Source organism: Scomber japonicus, chromosome 19 (assembly GCF_027409825.1).
Source record: "Scomber japonicus isolate fScoJap1 chromosome 19, fScoJap1.pri, whole genome shotgun sequence".
Classification (NCBI taxonomy): Eukaryota; Metazoa; Chordata; class Actinopteri; order Scombriformes; family Scombridae; genus Scomber; species Scomber japonicus.
In genome coordinates this window covers 3,873,040-3,898,884 of record NC_070596.1, presented here as the reverse complement: position 1 = coordinate 3,898,884, position 25,845 = coordinate 3,873,040, and the positions used below count along the sequence as shown (strand labels likewise).

The 25,845-nt window shown below is 40.2% G+C and overlaps 1 pseudogene; it reads right to left on the bottom strand.

The window, feature by feature from the left end:
* Positions 1–7,884: 7,884 nt before the first annotated feature.
* Positions 7,885–14,344, bottom strand: LOC128380647 (uncharacterized; annotated as a pseudogene).
* Between the last annotated feature and the right edge of the window lie 11,501 nt (positions 14,345–25,845).

The following is a 25,845-nucleotide window of genomic DNA, read 5'->3' as shown; positions in this document are numbered from 1 at the left end:
AATCAGGAGGTGGTGGTGCCAACAACTGCTCGAGACATTTCCTCTGGCAGGGTATGGACAGACAACTATACTTTGGAGGAAATCTCCATGATGTGAGTTCCCAGTACACAGGGAGTTTGTAATATATCATGGGAAAAATCTTTTTTGTCATCCTTTTTCCGAAGTCAATTCAGCCCAACAGAGCCAGGCACGATGGAGGTCACCCAAACTGAGCCCACCCCAACAGAACCAGACACGATGGAGGTCACCCAAACTGAGCCCACCCCAACAGAACCAGACACGATGGAGGTCACCCAAACTGAGCCCACCCCAACAGAGCCAGACACGATGGAGGTCATGTGGTGACCTTTAACTTTTGTCACCCTCCGAGTGGATGAGAATGAATAAAAAATACAATCAAATAAAATCATCAACATTGATTTATATCTTAAACACTCAGTCATTCATTCATTTTCAATATCACTTATCGTCACTGGGCTATGGGGGAGCTGGAGTATGTCTCAGCAGACGTCAGGAGAGAGGCAGGGTACACCTTGGGCTAGTCACCATCACAGAGCAGAGAATATACCACAGAGAAACATTCACACTCCCTTTCACACCTACAGGCCATTCAGCAATTATCCTAACCTGCATGTCTGTCAAAACATCCTCATAATCCATACAGCTATTCAATGCCACAAGATATAAGATTAAAAATGAACTTGTCATTTCTCTTTTACAAAGTAATACTGTTACCAGAACAAGACTGGAACCCTGAGATATTTAATCAATAACACATACTAAGAAAATAATAAATATAGTTGTTATTAGTTCAATAATAATATGCCTGAAATGTTTCAGCAGTAACTGCATCTTGAGCCGAGGTTATGTTTTTTCAAGACAACAGAAGGGGAAACAGGCCATGGGACGGGTGATTAAGGTCTTTTATGATGTTGGTAGACCAGCGAGAAGAGAGATATTTTTTGATCCCAAGATGAGAAATTACAGTGCAGCAGCAGCATTACACACAGTGAGATCATAGAGAATAAACTTTTCATTTTAAAAAAATAGCATATAATGGCACAATGTAATATCTAAAAGTATACAACAAATGGTTTATGTTGATAATAGTGCGGACCCCAGGAAGAATAGCCGATTCTGTTGGGGCTGTGAATGGGGATCCTAATAAAGAAAAGAAAAAAGTGCAAAGTAAAAATGTGCAATGTGACTCTGGTGCAGCTCCACCTTCGTGGTTCCGCAGCAAGACCCATCTCCCTCTATCCGCGCACTCCATCGTGTGTCAGACAAGCTGTGCAGAGAACAACCCAAAACTCTTTGTAAGATTTCCCATCGGTGAGGGCTGCCACTGAATAGTTTGTACAGCTGATTGATGAAGCCAAAGAATATTTTTTCCCTTCCATTGTGGGATGTCGAATATGTCAAATAGTTTGGGAATTCCCTGCCCTCTGCATCTGCTGTCAATTCCTTTGCCCTCTCTGAGAAAGGCGTTCGTTTTGCCATCACACGTACGATGTTCACTCTATCAGAGTCGGTCATTCTAGTTGGCCATAATGCAGGATCGCTGAAATTAAGCATGTGATCAGTCTCTGATCCATCCTGCTCAGACTCTCCGACGGGGCAGCGGGCCCCTCCCGCATCACTGTGACACTCTCTCTCTCACCGGTAACCTAACTCTGTCCCTCCGCTGCGGGGCAGCGGGCCCCTCCCGCATCACTGTGACTCTCTCTCTCTCTCTCTCTCTCTTCTCTCTCACCGGTAACCTGACTCTGTCCCTCCGCTCCAGGGCAACGGGTCCCTCCCGCATCACTCTCTCTGTCACCTGACTGCCGCTGGATCTCTCTCCTCTCTGTCTCATCCTCTCTGACGGAGCTACCAAACTCAACTGTTTCTGTCAAAGATAACATGTTGTGTCAGGCTATACAAGCTAATGGACGTTAACATTAGTGCTGACCTGTTAAACATTGGCTGCGCTGTTTCTTACCTTGCTCTACGTTGATTTCACTAGTTCCAGCTTCATCGTCACCACCTTTTTTAAAATATTTGTGAAGAAAATCTCTGAGGCCTTTATTTCCTTCTTGTCTTTTTCTCTTTTCTTTCCTTTTCTGAGCACCGGACTTGTACTGATTGGACATTTTGAGCGTATTGAACTTCAAATCAACTGACAAAATCAAATTTTGATCAGTGGCCAAACCATTTTTGTGTTGGGGGTGGGGGGGTTCTTGGCCACTATTTCAAGGACAATTAGGAAGAAAACAAATAAAAAGCTTTTATGTAACTCAAATATTACATATGTTTTCCACAAATAGGCCTATTTAAAAATAATAATAACAATAATAATTCCATAATTTAATGACGGCCCAGTTATGGGCCCCCCCCTACCCTGGGCCAGGGACAACAGACCCGTTTGTCCCCCCTATCGGCGGGCATGCACGTACCCACCATCAAGCATACCCACCCAGTACAACACATACCCTCCAACACAACACACACATCTTCACACAGATACCCACTCACACACACCCCATATCCCCACCCACCTTCAGGCAGAGGGACAAATCATGCCCGCCCGCCCCCATCCACCCTCTACTCACACTCATATATACACATACCCACTCCATCCACTTTCTTACTCACACTCAGGGGTGGATTGGCCATAGGGAGTACCGGGACTTTTCCCGGTGGGCCGGTCAATAATGGGCCGGTGGCTGCCGTTTTTTTATTTTGTTTATTTGTTTATTTAGTTTTTGCTGCGCCTTGCCATGGTCACTCTCCCGGCCCAGAGCAGAGACATGCACCGGCCCACAGAGCTCCGCTGCAGCCTGCAGACACATTAGAGGCCCATTGGCTTGTCTGTCTAAAGAATACCTGGCCCAGTGGCCCTATGATAGGCTACAGAGGCCCAGGAGTCCCACCCATGCTGGTTCTTGACCCTCCCCAACCCCCTCTCGTCCAATCACCTTTGATGACAACTTCAAGCAATCAGATGAGAGATAGTGAGAGATACTACTACAACAAAATGGACAATGCGGCTAAAAAGCGAAAAGGCGGAGCGGAAAAACAAAGAGATAAAAAAAAAAGCTCTAGCAACCGACGCTGCTACGAGCAAAAAAAAATCAGAAATGTTTGCTGCGGGGGCCAGCGTGGCCGGAGCGGCTTCGGGAGTGGGTCCCTCTCAGCAGCAGGTGTCGGACAGTGAGTCAAGTGAGGCTCCCGCTGCCATGGTGGTGCAGGAGCAGGAGGTTGAGGAAGACTCTCCACCGTGTGGAAGTGATGATAGAGTTTTAAGCAGGTGTGTGCCTGCTAGCATGGTGTGGATAAACACTCATTAAATGTTCAGAATGGTTACTAACTGTCTATGAACTTTACTAAACATAATAAATAGCAAACTCTGCATAGTGTGGTGTGTTACAACTAGGCCTAAATCTAGTTATCTAAAGTATTGGAAAACAATCATATTCATATACTATCCTGATTCATTGATTAGTTGCTTTTATTAACCACTTAACCACTATTTTCATCAAAGGATGCCACATAATTACAAATCTGCAAGCTTACCACTCAACTCACATGTTGCAATGTGATGTGGTTTGAGCATGTAGATCTGCTATTTTCACATTTTTTGATCATTTCTACCTATAATGACATCCGCCAAATCAGGTCACCAGAGTTAAAGTGTTTTAAGTGTCAACATGCACCTTTCTTTGTGCCTATAGTCTAATATGTTCATGAAGGACATTGATCTAACACCATAACACATATGTAGCCTATGATGCTTTACATATTTTTTTCAGTCAGTGTTTATGGTTTATTGCTCGTTCAACAGTTTCACATTATACAGTTAAAACTAATTCCAGCCTATTCAAGTCTCCAGAATATAAGGGATATTGTTCAGTATACTACTGTTATTAAGGGCTTGTGTGTTTAAATGTACATCAACGTGAGTTGGCACAGTATCTGAGCATGGATTGTAGCGGGCCGGTCTGGACCAAAAAGTCCAGGGCCGAATTTGTGTCCCAGTCCAGGCCTGCTCACACTCATACAATACTCACTTACATTCCCACACACTCACCCACATCCACGCCCATACCCACTCCATCCACCCCCTACTCTCACTCATATCCACACATATCCACTCCATCCACTTTCTTACTCACACTCATACAGGACTCACTCACTTTCCCACATCCACATTCACACACATATAGCCTACTGTACATACAGTGCAAATTTAAAAAAAAAAAAAAAAAAAAAATATATATATATATATATATATATATAAAGCACAAAAATAAAGCGAAAGATGGGGCCTCCCATCTCTCTTTAAGCTCAACCATAACTTGACAATATGTCCATAAGAAAGGTTGTCATTGTCCACTAGGAAGCCAAAAGACGAAACAAAAGACGAAACAAAGCAGTGAGAGTGACCAGCCCTGTCCGTTTCACAGCTTAATAAATAAAAATAAAAAAATGCAGAGCGAGGGAGCAGAAAAAAGCTAAAGTCATTAACGAGAGAGAGAAAAAAAAGGAGAGGAGCGTCGCACTGATGAGAGATAGAGAGATAGATAGAGAGAGAGAGAATCCATCATCTTCCTCCATTATCCATTATCTTCTTGCTTTATAGAGACCTTTTTCTTCTAATTCCTTTGCAGCTACTGTCGGGTTTGGAAACATAGTGATTGATCCGTCACTGTTAAATACTTTAAGTTTTGCTGGAGCCATGATATGAGTTTTGATGTCCTGCGCTTTCAGCCGCTCTCTAATTGGTTTGTATAGCGAATGTTGTTGTCTTGTTTGGTATGTGAAATAATGGTCAAGAAAAATCCGATCCTCCTTAAATTTAATCTCCTTTTTACTCCAGGCGGCTTGCAGCACAGTCTGTTTAGCGTCGTAGTTCAGAAAAGCAACAATGATGGGTCTTGCCAAGTTCCGTCTCTCAGTTGCAGTTCTGTGCGCCCGCCCGATAATTAGATCTCCTGTTACCCCAAGAGTGTCTTTAATCAGCTGTTTTAGGAAAGCTGTCATATCAGATCCTTCAGTTCCTTCAGGAACGTTGTAAATGCATACGTTGTTCTGTCTGGACTTATTTTCTAAGTATTCCATCTGTTCCGTAAGCTGTTCAACTCGAGATTTCATAGATACCATCAACTTGTTGTTATTTGTCCCATCGTGTCCCACTCTGGCTTCAAGTTCATCAACTCGTCCCCCTATCCGCTCCATGTCTTTACGTAGGTCCGCTGTTTGTTGCATTATAGTTTTAATGTCTCTGTCACAGTCTTGGCGAAACTCTTTTAATTCCGATATTAGTCCCTGAAGTTCATTTGTAATAAAGTCTTTTAACTCACCAAACAATTTTTGAAGCTCGTATTTCTCCGCCATGCTGCTTGCGTCTTTGGCTTGTTTGTGTTTCTTGCTTTTCTTCTGGAATGCAAGTTCCTCAAATTCACCGTCAGCGCCAGAACGTAAATTCATTCCCCGAGTTTGGCGACGTACATTTCCACAGTAGACTACATTTAATTAAGCGTCGTTTTACATTTTCGGGAGGGTTTGTGAAGGAGCTCACACTGCCGCCATGCCACCGGAACCGGACAAAGACATCATTGATGGGGCTTTGTTTAGCCCACGAGAGACACACAGGACCTCACTCTCAACCACTGCAACCAGATGTTCATGTTGTCATTTTAAGGTAATAAGTCTCAGAATTGAGTTCTGTTCACTTCAGTTTATTTCAGTTATGCAGTTCCAGGTTTGTTCTTTCATTTGCGTTCTATTGCACATGATCATAACTAATGAAAGATGGATACTGAAGGCAGGTTACATTACGTTTTGTAAGCAAGTTGTATACAGTTTGTTGAGAACCTGAACATGATAATTGTTGTTATGCAATCTATTGTAACGAACTGGACATGTTACTGTTTTGTGTTTTATAAAATTGAGAGTTTAAGCCAGATTCTGTTCTGTTCAGTTAAAGTGCTGGTTTTTCCGAGTGTCTGTGAACGCATCTTGAGCGTGAGACTTGCAGCTAGCGTACAGGTGTGTTTGATGCAGATGTTCGTGAACTTTTATTGTTTTGGCGTTGGCTACGGCCCACAGTAGGCTGTGTAACAGTCAAAAATAAAAAGTCAGCTAAACCGGCTAACGTCTCGGCGTGTGGTTATTGAGGGACGTTACAATATTTTACAAGAAATGTATTACTTGATTCTTTTTAGCTACTGAATGTGTTTGATGCAGTGTAAAAATGTAATATTATACAGTCATCTCTTGTCACTGAATCCAGGTTACATGTGCTAGGGCATGCAGAGTGAGACAGATGGGTCTCGCTGCGGAACCACGAAGGTGGAGCTGCACCAGAGTCAGCCACGCCCACCGGAGTCAGCCACCCCCACTATCTACCAGAGTCATCCCTGCCCACCAAAGTTAGCTCCGCCGACTTTCTTTTTTCTTTTTACATTATTGCAAACGAATTTACAAGCAAATTGCGCAAATAATCCTTTCATTAATGTTTGTTTTTTTTATTTAAAATACTAACAATGGTTTAAAAAAAAATACAAAAACACAAGGGTTAAACACTAACAACCCCTTTTTTCTTTCTTTTTTAGAAGTGTATTCCACATACAAAACAAGCTTAAAAATCAATACTTTACATATTCTACGCCGGGGAAGGGCTCTTGGGGGGGGATAACGATAACCATGTCTGGATAACGTCATCATTGTGATAGCGTAGTGGGTATGTGAGTGAGCGTACGGAGCGAACGATGAGTGTGGGGCACACTTTTTATTTTCCATTTATTATGTATTATCACACTAGGACAGACGGACGAAGAGATTTTGTAGACAAATAAGCCTTTGGATATGTATCCAAAAAGAAAAACTGCAAAAAAAATAATGCCGGGGCATTAATTCCCCTTCTATCTACAACGATGTCCTCGCAGGTTGCAGGTTATATTTCCTGCCACATGCCATCACACTGTAGCCTACAATAACAACTCTGGTTATAACTCCACACTTAACACATTACACACATTGCACATTTTTACTTTGCACTTTTTTCTTTTCTTTATTAGGATCCCCATTAGCAGCCCCAACAGCATCGGCTATTCTTCCTGGGGTCCGCACTATTATCAACATAAACCATTTGTTGTATACTTTTAGATATTACATTGTGCCATTATATGCTATTTTTTTAAAATGAAAAGTTTATTCTCTAAGATCTCACTGTGTCTAATGCTGCTGCTGCACTGTAATTTCTCATCTTGGGATCAAAAAATATCTCTCTTCTCGCTGGTCTACCAACATCATAAAAGACCTTAATCAGCCGTCCCATGGCCTGTTTCCCCTTCTGTTGTCTTGAAAAAACATAACCCTAACCCTCGGCTCAAGATGCAGTTACTGCTGAAACATTTCAGGCATATTATTATTGAACTAATAACAACTATATTTATTATTTTCTTAGTATGTGTTATTGATTAAATATCTCAGGGTTCCAGTCTTGTTCTGGTAACAGTATTACTTTGTAAAAGAGAAATGACAAGTTCATTTTTAATCTTATATCTTGTGGCATTGAATAGCTGTATGGATTATGAGGATGTTTTGACAGACATGCAGGTTAGGATAATTGCTGAATGGCCTGTAGGTGTGAAAGGGAGTGTGAATGTTTCTCTGTGGTATATTCTCTGCTCTGTGATGGTGACTAGCCCAAGGTGTACCCTGCCTCTCTCCTGACGTCTGCCGAGACATACTCCAGCTCCCCCATAGCCCAGTGACGATAAGTGATATTGAAAATGAATGAATGACTGAGTGTTTAAGATATAAATCAATGTTGATGATTTTATTTGATTGTATTTTTTATTCATTCTCATCCACTCGGAGGGTGACAAAAGTTAAAGGTCACCACATGACCTCCATCGTGTCTGGCTCTGTTGGGGTGGGCTCAGTTTGGTTGACCTCCATCGTGTCTGGTTCTGTTGGGGTGGGCTCAGTTTGGGTGACCTCCATCGTGTCTGGTTCTGTTGGGGTGGGCTCGGTTTGGGTGACCTCCATCGTGCCTGGCTCTGTTGGGCTGAATTGACTTCGGAAAAAGGATGACAAAAAAGATTTTTCCCATGATATATTACAAACTCCCTGTGTACTGGGAACTCACATCATGGAGATTTCCTCCAAAGTATAGTTGTCTGTCCATACCCTGCCAGAGGAAATGTCTCGAGCAGTTGTTGGCACCACCACCTCCTGATTACGGGCATGTCTGACTGATAATAGATAGAAAGTTAAAATTTCTTTATCATAAAATTTCAATTGGTCTCACAGTCCATTTTTTAAATAACTATAAAAACTCACTGAAGCGAAATCAAAAGGCATGTCCAGGGTCACATACAGGGCATACTGGAGAAAAAAAAACAATCTCCAATGTTACATCAACAAATCTGCATTCAGAACACACAAAGACCATGGCATTTCAATTATAAGAGCTCTGACCATCATCATGTATACCCCACAGTCATTCCCTCCCCGCTGCAGTGGTGCATCCTGTTAAGAAATAAGACCACATAGTTCACTATAGTTATTCTGTCAGGGCACCCCACAGCAGATAATAAAGGTTTATGTGCAAAGAAGTTAAAAACCCACACCTTCAACTGACTCAGTGTTACAGTGGTCCAATGGCCTGGTGAAATGTGATTTGCCAAGTTTCTGTAATGAAACAATAATACAATATAAATACAAACAGTAGGGCATTAATGCCTGAAAAGAACGGTCAACATGCAAGTCAAAAAAAAATAAAAAAGAGTTGGGGTTTAAAACAGAACCACCCCTCCCCGTGTTGTGTTACAGCCAGTGGTTTTAAATTGAATTGGTCTAATACTATTACAGCCATATCTGCTATTCTAGTATATGTTTTCATTTAATTATTTAGATATTTACATGGGGTGGCAGCAAAGTATGCTTGAAAGCATATAAATAAACCAATATACAAAAAACCATACCCAACTGGCTGAAACAGGAACGTATGGCCCTCAAATGGGACTGCCATACCTGTCATCATGAGTGACAGACTCCAGGAGTTTTATATTCCTTAGCAGTGACTTTCTCAATATCTGGCACTTGAAAGAGCGTGCACCAAGGTTTTTCCAGGTCAACTTAAGGCAAACCCATGTATTTATACAGATCCAAATCACAGCCTATGTTATCTCATGACAGTTTTCACATAGATGATGTGCAGACTGTACCATGATGTTAGAATATGAGAAGCAAAACATACTGATATATCAAAAGCCTGGAGTTTGTTCATCACGTTCAAAATGGAACAACTTGAAAACTTCTGGAACGGTCGGACTGGAAGCTCTGGAACGCTTTGTAATGAGAGCAAAACCTGAATATGTCTCTGTAGCTCCCAAGCCCAAAGTCTACAGGGTTCATGGAGTCCAGAAAAAAAATCTCCTTTGACTTTGGCTTGAGTATCTGTAAATGCAGATGACATTAAGACGTGGCCCGACTGAGGGCCCACAACACAAGAAAAGACTACAAGTTAACAAAAGAAAGGGGATTTGTGAATGACATGCTAAAAGAGAGAAATACAGTGATGGGGGGTAAATGCAAAGGCAACAGACAAACAAATACACATCACATCAACAGCTATGTGATGTCATCGACATAATCTTGGAAAAAAACTTACACACAAAACCCAGTGGCCGGACTCCCATGAAGGGAGTAAAATGACGTCCTTTGTTCCAAGATTGTCCTGTGTGTTGGAATAATAATAATAATAATATATATATATATATATATATATATATATATATATATATATATATTTACACACACACATGTACATTATGTAGACAGACAGACAGACCAAATATTTTAAAAGTAAACTGACAGGTAAAGCTGCAAGGGGATCATCGTCAAATGGTGGTAACCAGGTCACCACTGCATAGATGCTGAAAGTGTGGACATCTTTGCCCTGAAGAGACAGAAACAAACAGTGCAGCAGGTTTCATTGTACATTTAGAAAAAACTGTATTGTATAATGCAAAACACAGCAGAAATAAGCTGACCTGTGAAGCTCCAAGAGTAGTTATGATTTGAAAACACTGATTAGCAATCTGTTAAAAGAAATGGAAGGTCATTACTAAGCTGATGCATTCACATGTATCCCACATGCATGGAAACATACAATTACCTGTGCTTCCACGTCATCAAAGGCCAAAGACCAGAAGTCACATCTTGCTAATGCCCGGCCTGGGCTAAAACAAAGTATGTCCTCATTTGGATCTTTGTTTTTATCCAAGACATAAGCCAACTGGAAAAGGCAATTATACACACAGATAGCACAACAATACAAAAATTAACATAAATGTAGACAAAATATTTATGGATATGACTACAAAATGATACATCACCAATTTCTGTTGTGCTGGGAGAGGACTAACAGCCCATATCCTCCTGTTCAGTTGGTCATCTGTCGGGCCTGTTGTTGGACCTGGAAGTAGGTCAGACAGGCTTGGACAGTCTGAGGAGAACATGCATATCAGTGTGGCAATAAAATATTTGTACTGTCTTCACATAACTTTCCTTGTAAAAGGGGAAGTATGCTTACAAGTGAAAGACATAATTTTATGACGATATCAAGATATATTTTCCAACATTAAGTAGTTACATACAGTCATTAACATACTTTTTCCTTGTACTGTACTTACCAGGTTGTGTTGTTACATCTGCTTCTGTGGGTGGCTGTGCAGCTGTGGCTTTAGTAAAAGAAAAACAAAGCAAGGCTTTAATCATTTGAATGATGAGCATTCTTTTGTTTTAATTTGACAAAATTATAAATGAATGAAGGCAAATTATATTACCTATTACTATCTGCCCATTGTGATCTAACTGCAGATCGACATCCTTGCCCATCACTTTCTTGATATTGTCTTCTGTCTTGTTGTTGCATTTTTTGTTATAGTGGTGTAAGATGTTACGCATCATGAATATATGATTAGATGGTGTGTGTGTGTATTCAGAAAGTAATTGTTCTTCCGCATGTCTGCAAATAACTGCTCTGCACACTGGCTGTTGACCCAGCCAGCCAGTTCTGGGACAAGTGCAATTCTCCGAAGGATGTCCCTGGGATCCTTTGTGTTTTTCTCGTGGAAAACATCATAAAGGGTATAGTGATCCGATGATCCCGTGAGCGGGTGGCCGTTTGTGTCTGGATCCATTTTTTTACTTTTTAGCCATGGTAAATTTACCTTCAGTTTTCCCTCGGCTGCTGACTTTAGATTTTCATCAGTTGCCTCAGCCAGCCGTCCCTCATTCGGACTGAAAGGCAACCTTTCAGGTTCTCTCAGGTTTGTGTGTGTTGAAAGCCCCCTTGCAAAGTCGTAAATGGCAATGTTAGGGAAGTGCTTCCAGCTAAGCAAAATATCTGCATAATCTCTGGGACTCTCTGCTCTCAAGTTAAATTTTATTGAGTAGACAACAGCACAGGGGCACATAACAACTGCCCAGCCACCTATGGAAAACAAAAAGTTGAGTTAATGAGACTGCACAACTTGCTATACTAAATAACTGCCACATTGTGTGTTACTAAGCGTGGTCCATTATTTAAGTCCTGTGACATCTGTTGAGCTACAATATATGTTTACTTTTTAAAAACATTTTATACTAAAGATATTGCATGGAACACTATTTCATCACTGTACAGTAACAACATGCAGCTCTTCAGTGAAAGATGTGTGATGTACCTGATGCTCCCCAGACCTTCTCAAAAATCTTATCATAAGATGACCTGTTCTTCATCTCCTCCCGGAGTCTGAGAATAAGGTCCATCTTAGAGCCTTTAGAATCTATGCCACATTGTTTGCATAGTTTTCGCACCATGTCCACCTATAATTTCATCATAGGGAAAACAAACAAATAAAACAAAATAATAAATAACATTATTTATCCATGAGTCACCACACAGTGAATTAACAGTTGTAGGATAGCAATTACCCGGAGGTTAATATGGGCATCTTGGAGCCTCTCCTCTGTCATTTGGAGATCTGATATTTCTGCAGCCTGCCTTGGTGCATGCAACTTCTCATGCTCTGTGTTGAAAACAGTGTCCCCATTTCTGCATTTTGGTCCTATCCAAGGTGCCCAGTTGTTATAAGACGGTAAAACCAGAAAGGGGTTCTTCTGACCACCTGAAGTTTAAAAGAGTAACTTTATCACACAACAATTGTCTGGACAAATCATTCCAGTGTCATGAAGTAAGTGTAAACCCACATTGATAAACTTGAGGAGTGAAATGTATATTTATATGAAAGCCAACAGTGCTATAATGATGGAAAGTCATTACTACTACTGACAATGTTATGAACTCACTTGTCAATAAGCCACTACAAATGATCTGAGAGGTCACAGAGTCCCAGAAATCTTTGATGTTGACTTTGCCATCAAAGTCTGCTGGTGGAGCCTCCATCTCACTTACTGTAAAGTCAAGCATGGTATTAATAAAGCATTATAATTTTGTCTTTTACATGCTGTTTGTTCTGTTACTCACTTGGCATATTGAAGACACCCTTTCTGTGCAGGTCCATGATAACCACAGGTGGATGGTAGCCACACTTACAACAGGAGTATGTGTAGCTGTGAGATGTCAGGGCTTCAAAATGCATGTATGCGTGGAGCATTGTGGCCTTGCTGGGGAAGGTCTTATTTTCAGTTTTCTCCAAGACCTCAATTGCTCGGCTTACAGCATGGTGTGTCTAGTAAGGTAGAAGATATAGTAAGGTACATGTTCCAATCAATAACAAGAGCATTCCTTGCAAGTTTTTCTTACCTGAATAGAGTTACGCAGATAAATACATAGATGAAGAGTGATGAGTATATGGTCATTGAAATTATGAATTCCATCACTCCACTCTTGGTATCAATAAGTCAGCCCACAGTCAGGACATTCGCTGCAGTATGTAGAAAAGCCTAAAGAAGAAATCAGAAAGAACAGGGGTACACGCACAGTACTGTAGGTGTTTGAGGCTGATTATCATAATATCTACAAGTAATTCACTGTGTACCTACAACACTGACTTTATGTTTACTTTGCTTTAAACATTATAGTTTAGTTGATATAGATGACATTAGTCTCACCATCTACAACACCAGTGTATGCCACCAGCTTGGCACGTGCTGTAATGAGCACTGGCGCATTAAGATGTCCTCCACACTCTTCACATACGGTTTCTTTTGGCACCAAGTCCTTGGGAATGTCCTCTAATTTTTTGGAGCCAGTGACCAAATCCTGGGGGAGATTTTCCGGTAGAGCCTTGTTTTTCATGATGTATTGTACCATTCTCCTGAGACCATCATCACCAGGAGGATATTGCAGTCCTCCAACCGGTGCTGCATTTTCCTCCGCGCCTTGATTTGTCTCAGCAGCATCACCACTGGCAGTGGGGCTCTCTTTGGACCTGAACATTCCTCTGTCCTTCTGAAAGAGATGCCATTTTGCCACACTTTTGTGCAAGCACAACTGTCTGGGTTTGGCACATGGGCAGTGCCATGACCTCTGTTTAATGTCAAAGGCCACCATTATCCTCCCCAGTCTGCTGTAGCATGACACTTTCGGCTCAAATACAGATATGAATTTTTTTGAGGAAGGCCCTCCAACTGTGACCTCAACAGAGAGAGGAACCCCTGCAGCAGCAGATGCTCTCTGGAGGTTCAAGCAGCTCTGTTTCCTTGCGTCCCCAAATATTTTGGCAGTCACTACGTCTGACAGCACCTCCTCTCCCAGAATTATGGGGGGTGTGTCTGATCTGGGGGAAAAAGTCAATGATTTGATATGGATACATTCATATGGCAGAATTCCACTTCTCACTGCAAATTCCAATTTTGTATTGCAATCATCAAGTTCACAGGTTTGTTTTTGGCTTGTACCCCAGGTTTTTTTCTGTACATGTATTGGTGAGCATGGTTTGTAGAAGGATTTGTCGACTGCAAAGATGCCATTTGTAGCATCAATGCACTGACATGACAGGTGCCGTGTCTCTGAAATCTGTATACGTTTTCTTTTAATATGCACCTGCAAGTTCTTTTTATTTAATGTGATGCCGCAGTGGTTGCATGTCACTTTCACCGGCTGGCGGACCCTTACTCGTCCTGATGATGACGACGACAGTGCTGCCTGTGCTGGTGGTGGTGGAGGAGGTGCTGCTGGTGCTGCTGGTGGGGGAGGAGGAGGTGCTGCCTGTGCTGCTGGTGCTGCTGGTGGATGAGGTGCTGCCTGTGCTGCTGCTGGTGGGGGAGGAGGAGGTGCTGCCTGTGCTGCTGGTGGAGGAGGTGCTGTCTTACATTTACTGAGATGTTTGATGAATGCCATTCTCCGGAGTATTGTTGATGGACAGTAACAGCAATGAAAATGTGCTGTTTCTCTACAGCCCAGGTTGCATTTCACGATGACATACTCTAAAATGGAAAAAAGAACAAATTTGATAAGCTGTGTTGTGTACAGTGATGCTTCATGCAAAGCAGCACAACAGATTGCACCCCATACCAGCCATAACTCCATGATTTCAAGTCCTTGCCTTGTGTTTTACGTCATTTATTATTAATAAAAAAGAGAAACTGACATACAATAAATTAGTAAATATTCATATTAGCAAAAAAAGTATGCATTGATTAAAGCTTTGTGAAGGAATGATAGGCCAAGACATGAAAACAGCAGAAGGGTCCACAGTTCTAAACATTGTGTGGGGGATGGGCGTGACACACACACACACACCTACACACACACACACACACACACACACACACAGAGGGAACGATTGGGAACTGACTTAAGGAACTTTAAAGAATGCATACATACCCTCATGTTTAATGGCAATGTTTACGTGATTTTCCACTTGGTATTTTACTTGATAAAATATGCCAAATGCCGATTTACAGAAATTGCAATGGAAGCTGCTGCAACACTCTCTGCAGCGCTGGAGAGACTGCAGGGGATCCTGCCCTCTCCTCAGAATTGTCTGATGCATCTATGCAGGTCAAACACACACAGGCACACATATTCGAGAAGAAAAAAGTTACTACAAGTTCTAATACACTCACTGAGCACATTTTTATTTATTTAAAAAAAAATTTTTGTGCGAAGCACACTGGGAAAGTCTACCATACCGTAGCATGTAATTACCGAGTGTAATTACTGCACAATTTCCCGCACATTGCAAGATAAACGTTAATGCTTACGTCAACATAGTGACATATTTCTTGTAAAACATTTTAAAACACTTAATAATTATGTTTATGTAACGTTTGGTTACTTACAGCCATCAAACCACTTGCTCACAGTTATTCAAGTCTATCAATGGGCGGGCCTGCACCGACTAGGGGCGGATTTCCCGCACATTGCAAGATAAACGTTAATGCTTACGTCAACATAGTGACATATTTCTTGTAAAACATTTTAAAACACTTAATAATTATGTTTATGTAACGTTTGGTTACTTACAGCCATCAAACCACTTGCTCACAGTTATTCAAGTCTATCAATGGGCGGGCCTGCACCGACTAGGGGCGGATTTCCCGCACATTGCAAGATAAACGTTAATGCTTACGTCAACATAGTGACATATTTCTTGTAAAACATTTTAAAACACTTAATAATTATGTTTATGTAACGTTTGGTTACTTACAGCCATCAAGTTGGAGTACAGCCATCAAGTTGTCAAACCTAGCTCACAGTTATTCAAGTCTATCAACGGGCGGGCCTGCATCGACTAGGGGCGGGGCTGACTCTGGACTAGGGGCGGGGCTGACTCTGGTTTAGCTGGTGCAGCTCCACCTTCGTGGTTCCGCAGCGAGCACTACTTGCAGAGAGAACCTATTCAGGATGAGGAATGGTGTTTTTATGGACTATGTTAATGTCAGGTTCAGGCAACCTAAAACACTTAAAATATCAGACAAAGGAGAGAAGACAACAAGATTAGAGTTTCTACTTGCAAGGAGAACGGACAGAGACTTGCTCAGTATACAATCTCCAACCCGCTCTGAGCAAACCTTGCCGAACCCTTTCTTTTTATTGGTTTCAGGATTTCCCTAATTTACATAGTCATTTTTGCTCTAAGGAGTGGGGGTCACAAGTCGGTCACACACACTTTAAAGATTTTCTGATCAGAGTCACAAGTTGATCCATGATGGTCACACACTTCCAGGACTTCCTGAGCAGGGTCACAAGTTTGTCAAAGGCCCTGAAAAACAACTTTAAAACAGCATGCTTGTATACTATAAAGTTGAATGATTATAGAAAGGGGTAAATATGAGATAACTTATATACAATAATTCCAACATTTCCCTCCTGTTTATCACATATTTGCTCATCTTCTCCTTTCACTTATATCAACCACTTCAAAAGATTTTCAATTGTAAGATCATTTTTATGAGAACAAATAGGTTTACACTCAGAGTTATTTGTTTACTTTTTACTGTTTACCAATCAGAATCAACATTAGACGAAATCGGGAACAGATCAGGTAGAATATCCTCAGGATCATCATTATCATTATCATCATGTCCAAGTAAAGGATACATCTGAGCATATCGACTATCCACGGGTGTAATGGCAGTAGTGATTAGTCTATTAATTAACGCACGGAGACAGGGAATACAACAACAGCCACACAAAGTCAAAATCGCTGCAAAAACTGCAATTGAGACTAGGACAGAAGATACCAGAGCTCTGTACTTCCCAAAGGCATTCATCCATGAATCCCACAAGGTGGTGTCAACACCGGAATGGTCTTTCATTTTACCATTCAGTGAACGCAGGCCCTCAATGGCCTTAGTCAGACTGCCATCAGCAGCTGTATTGTTGGGGATAAAAGTACAACACTTTTCCCCAAAAATTGCACATACACCACCTTTTTCTGCCAACAGCATATCCAGCGCTATTCTATTCTGAAAAGCCATAAGGGAAGTTGCTGCCAGTTGGCCATGTACAGCTTCAAATCCGCTCTGGGTCCAATTTCCTAGTTTTTGAACATTGTAATGAATGTAGTTAATCCTGTCTACGTTTTTATTTATGGTACACCACCAACAGAGGGTGGACTCAAAACCTGCCGCAACTTGATCAGCCAATTTATATTCACTAGGTACACCTCGTGGAACACCGATAGCATCAATGTAAGTTGGATCTTTGTCTGTCAACCAAGCAGTGGATCTTTTCTTATGAAACCACTGTTGTGACACAAATTTTAACTGATTCAGTGATCAGTCCCTCAGTCGTCATAGGAAGTACTGAAACTGGTAACAGTAATGTCACTAATGCACAATATCCAGTCACATTTCTAGGCAACCTGTCAAAAAGTCTTTCGTCTCCACACCACCACCAAATGTCCCCTCAAGACACTGGTTTGAAATCATTAGGTTTAGAACCAGTTGTACTTACTCTTATATGTTTTCTACATGAGGTTGCAGTAAGATTACCTAGGGGGTTTCCTCTCCTAAAACCATCTCCTCTTTCCATTTTAATGCACGTAAAAATTACCTCTAGCTACTTTCTTGAAGAACAACGGCTTTTCCTTTTCTGCCACTGTGACTGGGAAAACTGAATCCCAAATACTACAATTTTTACTGAGGTTTGTGTTATTCATAAAGTCTATAACACACTCACACACACTCCTGTGGTATCACTGCCAGGACAATTTGCAAAAGCAGTCTTGGTCCCATGCAAACTACACAATCAGTCTTAGTCATATTGGCAGCTTGTTCTACCATTAACAACCAATTTTTATTAGTTCCAGAAACACCAATTGTGACTTGGAACCATCCATCCACTGTCACATTATTTGCCATCAGAATTTGTCCTCCTTTCTTGTAGGTTCTTTTTGGCATTTCAGGTTTAGTTCGGCTTCCATAACATAAAACTGCTCTAAATTCTGGATCTCTTTCACTGGAATATACCCACAGATTTATGGATTGACACTCAGATTTATCAGACTGATATTTTAGTACTAAACCATCCTTAGTTTTGTTCATACTGAATTTTTCTCTCATTTCTATGGCTCCATATGTTGACCAATCTGACCAATCGTACCCAGTTTCTCCAATCAATGCTCCCCATCCGTAACCAATAGTGGCATACCATTCATATGCCGCTCCCCAGCTTTTCCCTTTGTCATTGGCATCATTTCTAAGTGCGGAATATGGAATTATTATCAAAGCAGTTTGATTTTGTGGAGAACAGAAAACTAAAGGGTTATGTTTAGTCTGTATGCCTTCTCCGCACGTCACATCGTCTGCAGTATTTCTCTTAATACGAATTCATAGTTTCATCTTGGTTTCATTTATGTGATAAGTGACATTTTCAGAATATGTCTGGACAGTGTTCATTGGTCTATCAGGCTTAGGTGCTTCCCACAAATACCAAAACAGAAAGATCAGAATTATTAATAGGAATAGGAACCAACACCGAATTGCAACACACAACCATCTTGAAGTCATTTTGACCGAAAGACCTCCTCTACTAGGTTTGGTGGCTTGTAAGATCTTCACTGACTTTCAGGTGTACCTGAACTCTAAATGTCCAGGTCCACCCTATTATCGGTCTTTGGCTCACCTCCCCTGTCGGAGTCTTCAGTCGAAATGATCTTTTTGCAATATGTTAAATAGGTCCAAGTTGATCTTTCTGCTATTTTCAATACTGTGGGGTTATTATTAGTACCTGATACAGCCCTTCCCACTTTGGTGAGTGCCAGTGTTTCTTTTTTATGCTTCATATTAGCACCCAATCTCCTGATTCCACTAATTGGATTTCCTGCTGGGAAACAGAAGAATTTTCATCAGTTTGTTTCTGTTTTTGTTTTCCCAGCATGTTTCTCATGTAGTCAGCTATATTTGCCTCTTCATCTATTTCCCATTGATTCTTAAATTGAGGTAATCTATAAGTTCTTCCAAATAATATTTCATATGGTGTTAACCCAGTAGTAATATCAATATACAATTTTTCCAGGTCTAAACATTGTGTCCATAATCTGCCTGTTTCCTCCATACATTTCTTCAGCCTATTCTTAATTGTTCCATTCATCCTTTCTACTAATCCTGCACTTTGAGGGTGGTATGCACAATGATTTTTTAAATCTATGTGGAACATTACACCAATCTTTTTAACCACTTGGTTAACAAAATGGGTTCCATTATCACTATATATCTTCTCAGGAATGCCATACCTAGGAATAATATCCTTACATAGTGCTTTTTGCTACCGTCAAAGCGTCTGGATTCTTGGTTGGGAAAAGTTCAATCCATTTTGAAAATGCATCTATTATGACCAAACAATACTTTTTCCCTTCACTTTGGTTTAACTCTATAAAATCCATATGGATAATTTGAAACGGATACTGAGGTGTTGGGAAACGCCCTCTACGTGGTCTCAAATTACCTTGTGGATTATGTTTAGCACTGGTCAAACATGCTCTACAAAAATTTTTTGAATAAGAGTTGAATCCATAAGTGGTAAAGTATTGATGTATCTGTCCCAATATCCCTCCTGTTGAGACATGTGTTTACACCATGGCTCAATTTTGCTGCCCATTTATAGAGATTCTTTGGTAGGACAGGTTTATTATTTGGTCATACATAGATGTCATTTTGTAATTTAGCTCATTCTTTTCCCAAATGCTTTTTTTAGATTATGGACTTTGTTGTTGCATGTCTTTTAGTGTGGTATCATCTAAATGTGTTTGTTCTTCTAAGGTCAATATATTGATTTGACCTGCCGCAGCTGCTTTCGCGGTTTTATCTGCAAATGCGTTTCCTAGAGAAACTTTATCAGTACCATATGTGTGTTCTGCACATTTGCATACTGCTATTTTTTCTTGGTAATTGTACTTGTTTCCACAGCCATGGATGCTGCTATCACTGCTCTTACACAATGTGGTAGTGCACAAGCTACACTATCTAGCTTTGATGAAAAATAAGCTATAGGCTTCATCTTATCTCCATATTGTTGTGCCAATACAGAGGTCATAAAATGACCTTTACAGTCAACCATCTGAATGAATGGTTTGTTATAGTTTGGCAATGCTAGTGCTGTACTGGACACTAACACTTGCTTTACTTCACAGAAAGCTTTTTCAGCTTCTTCAGTCCATTTTAGCTAAGATGTCATTTTAAGGTCTTTCTCATACATCAATTTATTTAACGGTGCCGTTATTTCAGCATAGTTTGGTACCCAATTTCTGCAATAGTTTGTCAACCCCAGAAATGACATCATCTGCTTTTCTATTAAGGGTTTTGGAGCTTGGAGAATTGCAGTCTTTCTGTTCTCCATTATTGTTCTTCCTAAATATTTAACTTGCATTTTACACATTTGGAGTTTACTTTTGCTTACTTTATGGCCTTCTTCAGCCAAATACTTTAATAAAGCTAAAGTGTCTTTTTTACATGTTTTCAAATCAGGGGAGGCTAATAACACGTCATCTACATATATTAAAACTTGACTTCCCCTTAGGGGTTGAAACTTAGCCATGCTTGCACTCATTACTTGAGAATAGATAGTTGGACTTTCACAATAACCTTGAGGCAATGTAGTATAAGTGTATCTTTTGCCTCCAAAGGTGAATGCGAACCAATATTGACTATCTTTATCTATAGGTACAGAGAAAAACGCATTACTGATATCCACTACAGTAAATACTTTAGCATCTGCGGTCTCATGGGGTGGTTTATTAGGAACATCGAGGGAATAGAAATAGTGTGATAGTCCTATCCCTCAGAGAACGAAAAAGTCTCCCTTCTGTAGTTCTGCTTTCTCTTTTAACTACAATTCGCCCTTCTCGCATAGGCACCAAAGCCAATCCTAATAACAACAACACATCTCTCCCAAGGAGGTTAACTGGTCATTCTGCAAACATCAGAATTGATAGATGGCAAGACAAGCCATCTGGATCTCATAGCCACACTGGCTCAGACTCTTCAACTTCAGTTAACTTCCCGCTCGCAGATCTTACTACTACAACATTGCCATTAATTTTAACCTGTGGTACACCTTCCCTACAGGTAGTTCTGCAAGCTCCTGTGTCACACAAAAACGTAATAAATTTTCCATTTACCAACAATCTTACTTCAGGTTTCACATCATCCATTGAGAGTAAATCTTGTAAATTTAAAAGGTCTCCATTTATCTTATCCTGTTCACTCTCCTGATAACACTTTGCCTGCCATTCTTGGCCTAGTCAGGCTGAATTATACTTTCTTTCTGGACAATCTTATATAAGTATAAGGGCAACAGTATTATACTGTAAAGCTGAAATTCTATACAGTACATTACCGTAATAATTTTAACAGTAATTAACAGTTTTTTAGATTACAGTAAGGATACTGTAAAATAACAGTAAATTGCTGGCGTCTGTAGCTGCCAGTACTTTACTGTTATTTTACAGTAATTTTTTTTACAGTGTAGAGATACTCCACAAAAAATCTTTACTGTATTGTCTGCATTGTATGGGGACTCGACTCATGTATCTGTTTTAAGGGCTCAATTCTTTAATTGCAGACAGGAACCTAACCAGTCCCTTCGATCCTTTTCCCTCCGCCTCAGGGAATTGTTTCTTAGGTTAAAGCGTAGAGATGATACCGGCCTAGAACATAGTGACATACTTTTGCGTGATCAGTTTATTATGGGACTACGAGAGGGGCCAATAAAGCAGGAGCTGAAGCGTCAAGTAAGGAAACATCGAGCCCTGTCATTTGACAAGGTAAAATTAGAAGCTCTTGCTTTAGAAGAGGAACAGGATGATAACTGGTCAGCAGGACCTTCGTGCTTTCGTAGAGAAATACTTAAAGAGGTTAAAGAACAATTTACCGAAACTGCAAAAATCCTTGTAAATGAGTTGCGAGCAGGGATTAACGGCCCTCCATGTCCTCCTGTACCCATAGCTCGGCCTAGGGCCTATTCAGACGACTCTAGGACAAGACAGAGGTTTAGAACCTCATCGAATAACCAGGACTTTAAGTGGGATCCACGTGGCCGCCCCATTTGAAACCAGTGTGGGGAACCAGGCCATATTAAGCGCCACTGCCCCCATAGAGAGGCCCCACAGGGTTTTTAGTTACACCGGCCACTGTGGGTCAAGTGGCCGGACCCCCCAAATGCGACCCTATCCACAAGCTCGCAGAAGCCACCATTGCTAGAGCGTGCCCTGTAGCAGAGGTTAAAGTAGACAACATAGATGTGAAATGCTTGGTAGACACTGGTTCTCAGGTTACATTATTTAGTGAAAACCTTTGTAAAGAACTCTTTAAAGGTAAACAGACCAATTGCACCCTGTCACTCCACTCGGTATTTTAAGGAAGCCTACTAATAATTTAAGACACATTTATAATCAACTATCAATTTTGGTGGTAACTATGGTGACAAATACAATGCATTTCCTTTGCTGCTTTACTATAAAAATCAGCATATATTTCACCAGATGAACACTTTTAATCTGAAGCAGCAGCAGTAAGAAATATTGGTATTGCATTTGGAGTAAGTAAATTCACCTCTTATGTGGCTATAGGAAAGTTAACAGTAAACTGAGGCTGATATCAAAGAGATCAAATTAAAAACTGTATAACTGAATTACATGCTGCTTTTCCCCCTGTAGATACCAATCAAAATACAGGGAAAAATGTAAATGTAATGGCTGAAACTAGAAAAATGTGGTTTGATTTAATGAAGATATTTTATTATATAATTAATGTCGGGCTGTAACTTCAAACTCATTTACAATATTTATGTAAACAGATGTAAAAAAAAAAACAACAACAACACATATTTTGAAGCCTGCTTCAAGAGTTGACCCTGGAAGGAGCCTTTTTGACCTGCAGCCAGGGCTGGTTTATGATGCTCTGATCAGACCCGGCCCTAACCAATGTGGCGCCCTAGGCAAGATTTTAGGTGGCGCCCCCCTTGCATCGAAGTAAATTCCACTGCTGGTGTACATACTCACAAGAAACTGAATAGCTTTATCTTGGACATTCTTTTATTTAAAGAAAGCAATTGCCCAATCAAAATACTTAGAACAAATTAGAAAGAAATACAAAAAAATATGATATGAATATATGAAATGTAATATAAATAGCTTACATAAAGTATAAGATAAGTAGTAGTAGTATAAGTAGTAGTATAAGATACCCACAAAATAAAAAGTGTAAACAAGTGACATGCTGCTGCATCACTTCTGGGTGGTGCTGCTGAGGTGGAGGCAACAGGAGGAGCGCTTGATGCTGTAGGTGGCCCAAGATTTGCAGGGGTGGGACTGAGAAACCTCAACAGTGCATCTGAAGAGAGAAGATGAGTATGTGACACCAGTCTAATAATAAATATGATATGATACATAATATGATTTCAAGAATAAAATGAAATGAAATAATATAAATGAAAAATCTAAGAGATACATGCATGATGTTCACTATACTGTACAATATACAATGTACTTTTTCTGATATGCAAACTATATAAGATTCAATTTTATTGTCATTACAATAAAATGCTGATTAGCAGAATGCAAAGAAGTAGTAAACTGCAGTATAATATAGAATGTGGGAATGCTAAATTATGCTAGCTATAATATGAATGATGTGCACTTTAACACTGATGTAAAGTTTAACACTATAAACACACTTTAGACAATATGAACTGTAACACAACATACAGCTAGGCTTACAACTATAATAAAAGGGTGGAAAAGGAATAGCATTTTGATTGACTATTACAAGCTAAGAAAACGTTAGCTAACCAGATGTTAATAAAAATGCTGAATAGATCTAATATTTACACATTTCCCTGAGGAAACCCAGCGAGCACAAACCCTAATTTCATCGTTTGATTCCCGGTTGAAAACAGGTTGATATGAGGTCTGAACGTCTTTTCAACCGTCTGAAAACGGTTACAACATCAACGTGTCACAAAACACACATTTGTTTGATGTCGGTTGATAATTCGCTCAGTTGTAGCTCTCTACAGAGATTGTATTGATTATTTTTACGTTTTTTCTATAAATGAGAGGAGCTGAAATAACGTCTAAACAAAACGTAATTTCAAAGCATTTAATGTTGAATAAAATATCATAAATATGAAACTATATAGGCTATGTCTGCACACTAAATAAGTTGGGAATTTTCTATACAGCAATTCCCGGTGAAATATGTTTTCTATGTGAAAGTTGAATAAACGTCTCCATATAGCCGGTAAAAAAACTTTCACTTTTCAACCAATTTTCAACGTCTTTTCACCGGTTACCATAGACGTCTTTTAGACGTCTTTTCAACCAAAATGTGCTTGCTGGGAAGTAAGGTGGGAGTAGTTACATTACTATTTTCCATAACAACTTAGGCTCTTCCATAACATTAACTGGCGTTAAAACTAACAGTTTAACAACAAACCATGTTATGCTAATGAATAACGACGTTATCGTCGTTCTGCAACACACAAATAATGTCATGACATCATCTTTATTGTAACATTACCTCTGTCTTTGTCTCGTTTTTCCTCCTCTTCTTTTCTTTTTTTCCTCCCCTGGGCACCAGACAGCTTGGGACGTTATGACCTATTGCTTGCCTTGCCTTGGGGTCACATTAAAAAACGACCATCCTCCCCCAGGTAGCAGGTACAGTCTAATTAGTGGGGGGGGGGGGGGGCGTCTTAGGAAAGTAACGTGTCATCATTATTATTATTAGTATTCCTATTTAACAGGCTTTGCTATGCAGTTAAATTAATGTGGACTTATTATCTTCATATTAAGACATGATACCAAGTAGTTTTAAGGATAGTGGAAGTTACATTTTTTTTCTTCCCCCATTTGTGGCGCCCCCTGGATGGACGGCGCCCTTAGCATTTGCCTATACTGCCTATGCCACGGGCCGGCCCTGGCTCTGATGATGCAGCAGGGCCATCATGATGCTCCACCATCCACAGGGGCTCAACTGCCATTCCATACCTACCTCTGACATCTGCAGCAACATACACCCCAAATTTACAGGCATCATTTAGAGATCAAAGGCAATTCAGTCCTGTTCAGTACATTTAGGGACTACGGACAACGGATGCAAATTAGAAATTTGCTATAATCTGGCATATTTACAAAGATGTCTAACATTTATGTTCATTAATATGCACTGTCCCTATCCAAAAATAAACTACTATTACTATTATTACTTCACACATGTTTAATTAATTTATGTTCAGAAGTTATTATTGTTTTGCCTATTGTTTATTGATAAGTAAACAAATATTTGCTTCATTAACTAATGACCTAATTGTGAAACACCACAAGTTTTCTGTTTTGTGGTAAACAGTACATCAATTTACATTTCACTTGAGGTTGGTTATGGTCAGTGATCTCTATGCAGTCGTGGAGTGCCTCCTGCACTCCAAAAGACCTCAGCAGGGCGAGTCTGCTCTGGGCCTTCTTAGTGCAGTGGTGCTATCTGTCCAGTCCAGTTTATTGTTCAGGTACTTATATGGTTGTGTAATTACTATCATTAGTCTGGAAAAAACAGCATGGTGTTATATTTGTGCAAAAGTCTTTACTGAAAAGCATTCACTATATCCAAAACCATCTTTATTAGCTCATCTAATTATCTTGCTGTAGTATTCCACTGCAGTAAGAGACTAGAGCTTCTCACTGTGCTACCTATGGGACTTATGAAATAATTCCTTTTGGACACAGGAAAAGTACCTGTAAAGTTATTTTTTATTTTCTGTCTGTCCTGATAACGTGTCACTTCTTTCCTTTTATTTTGCTTTATAGATTTTCCTTATTGTATGTATATTTGTGTACAGGGCACTGCTCATTCCAGTTTAGACTGGCTACTTGGCTTACAAGGAGGAATAGACCCAGT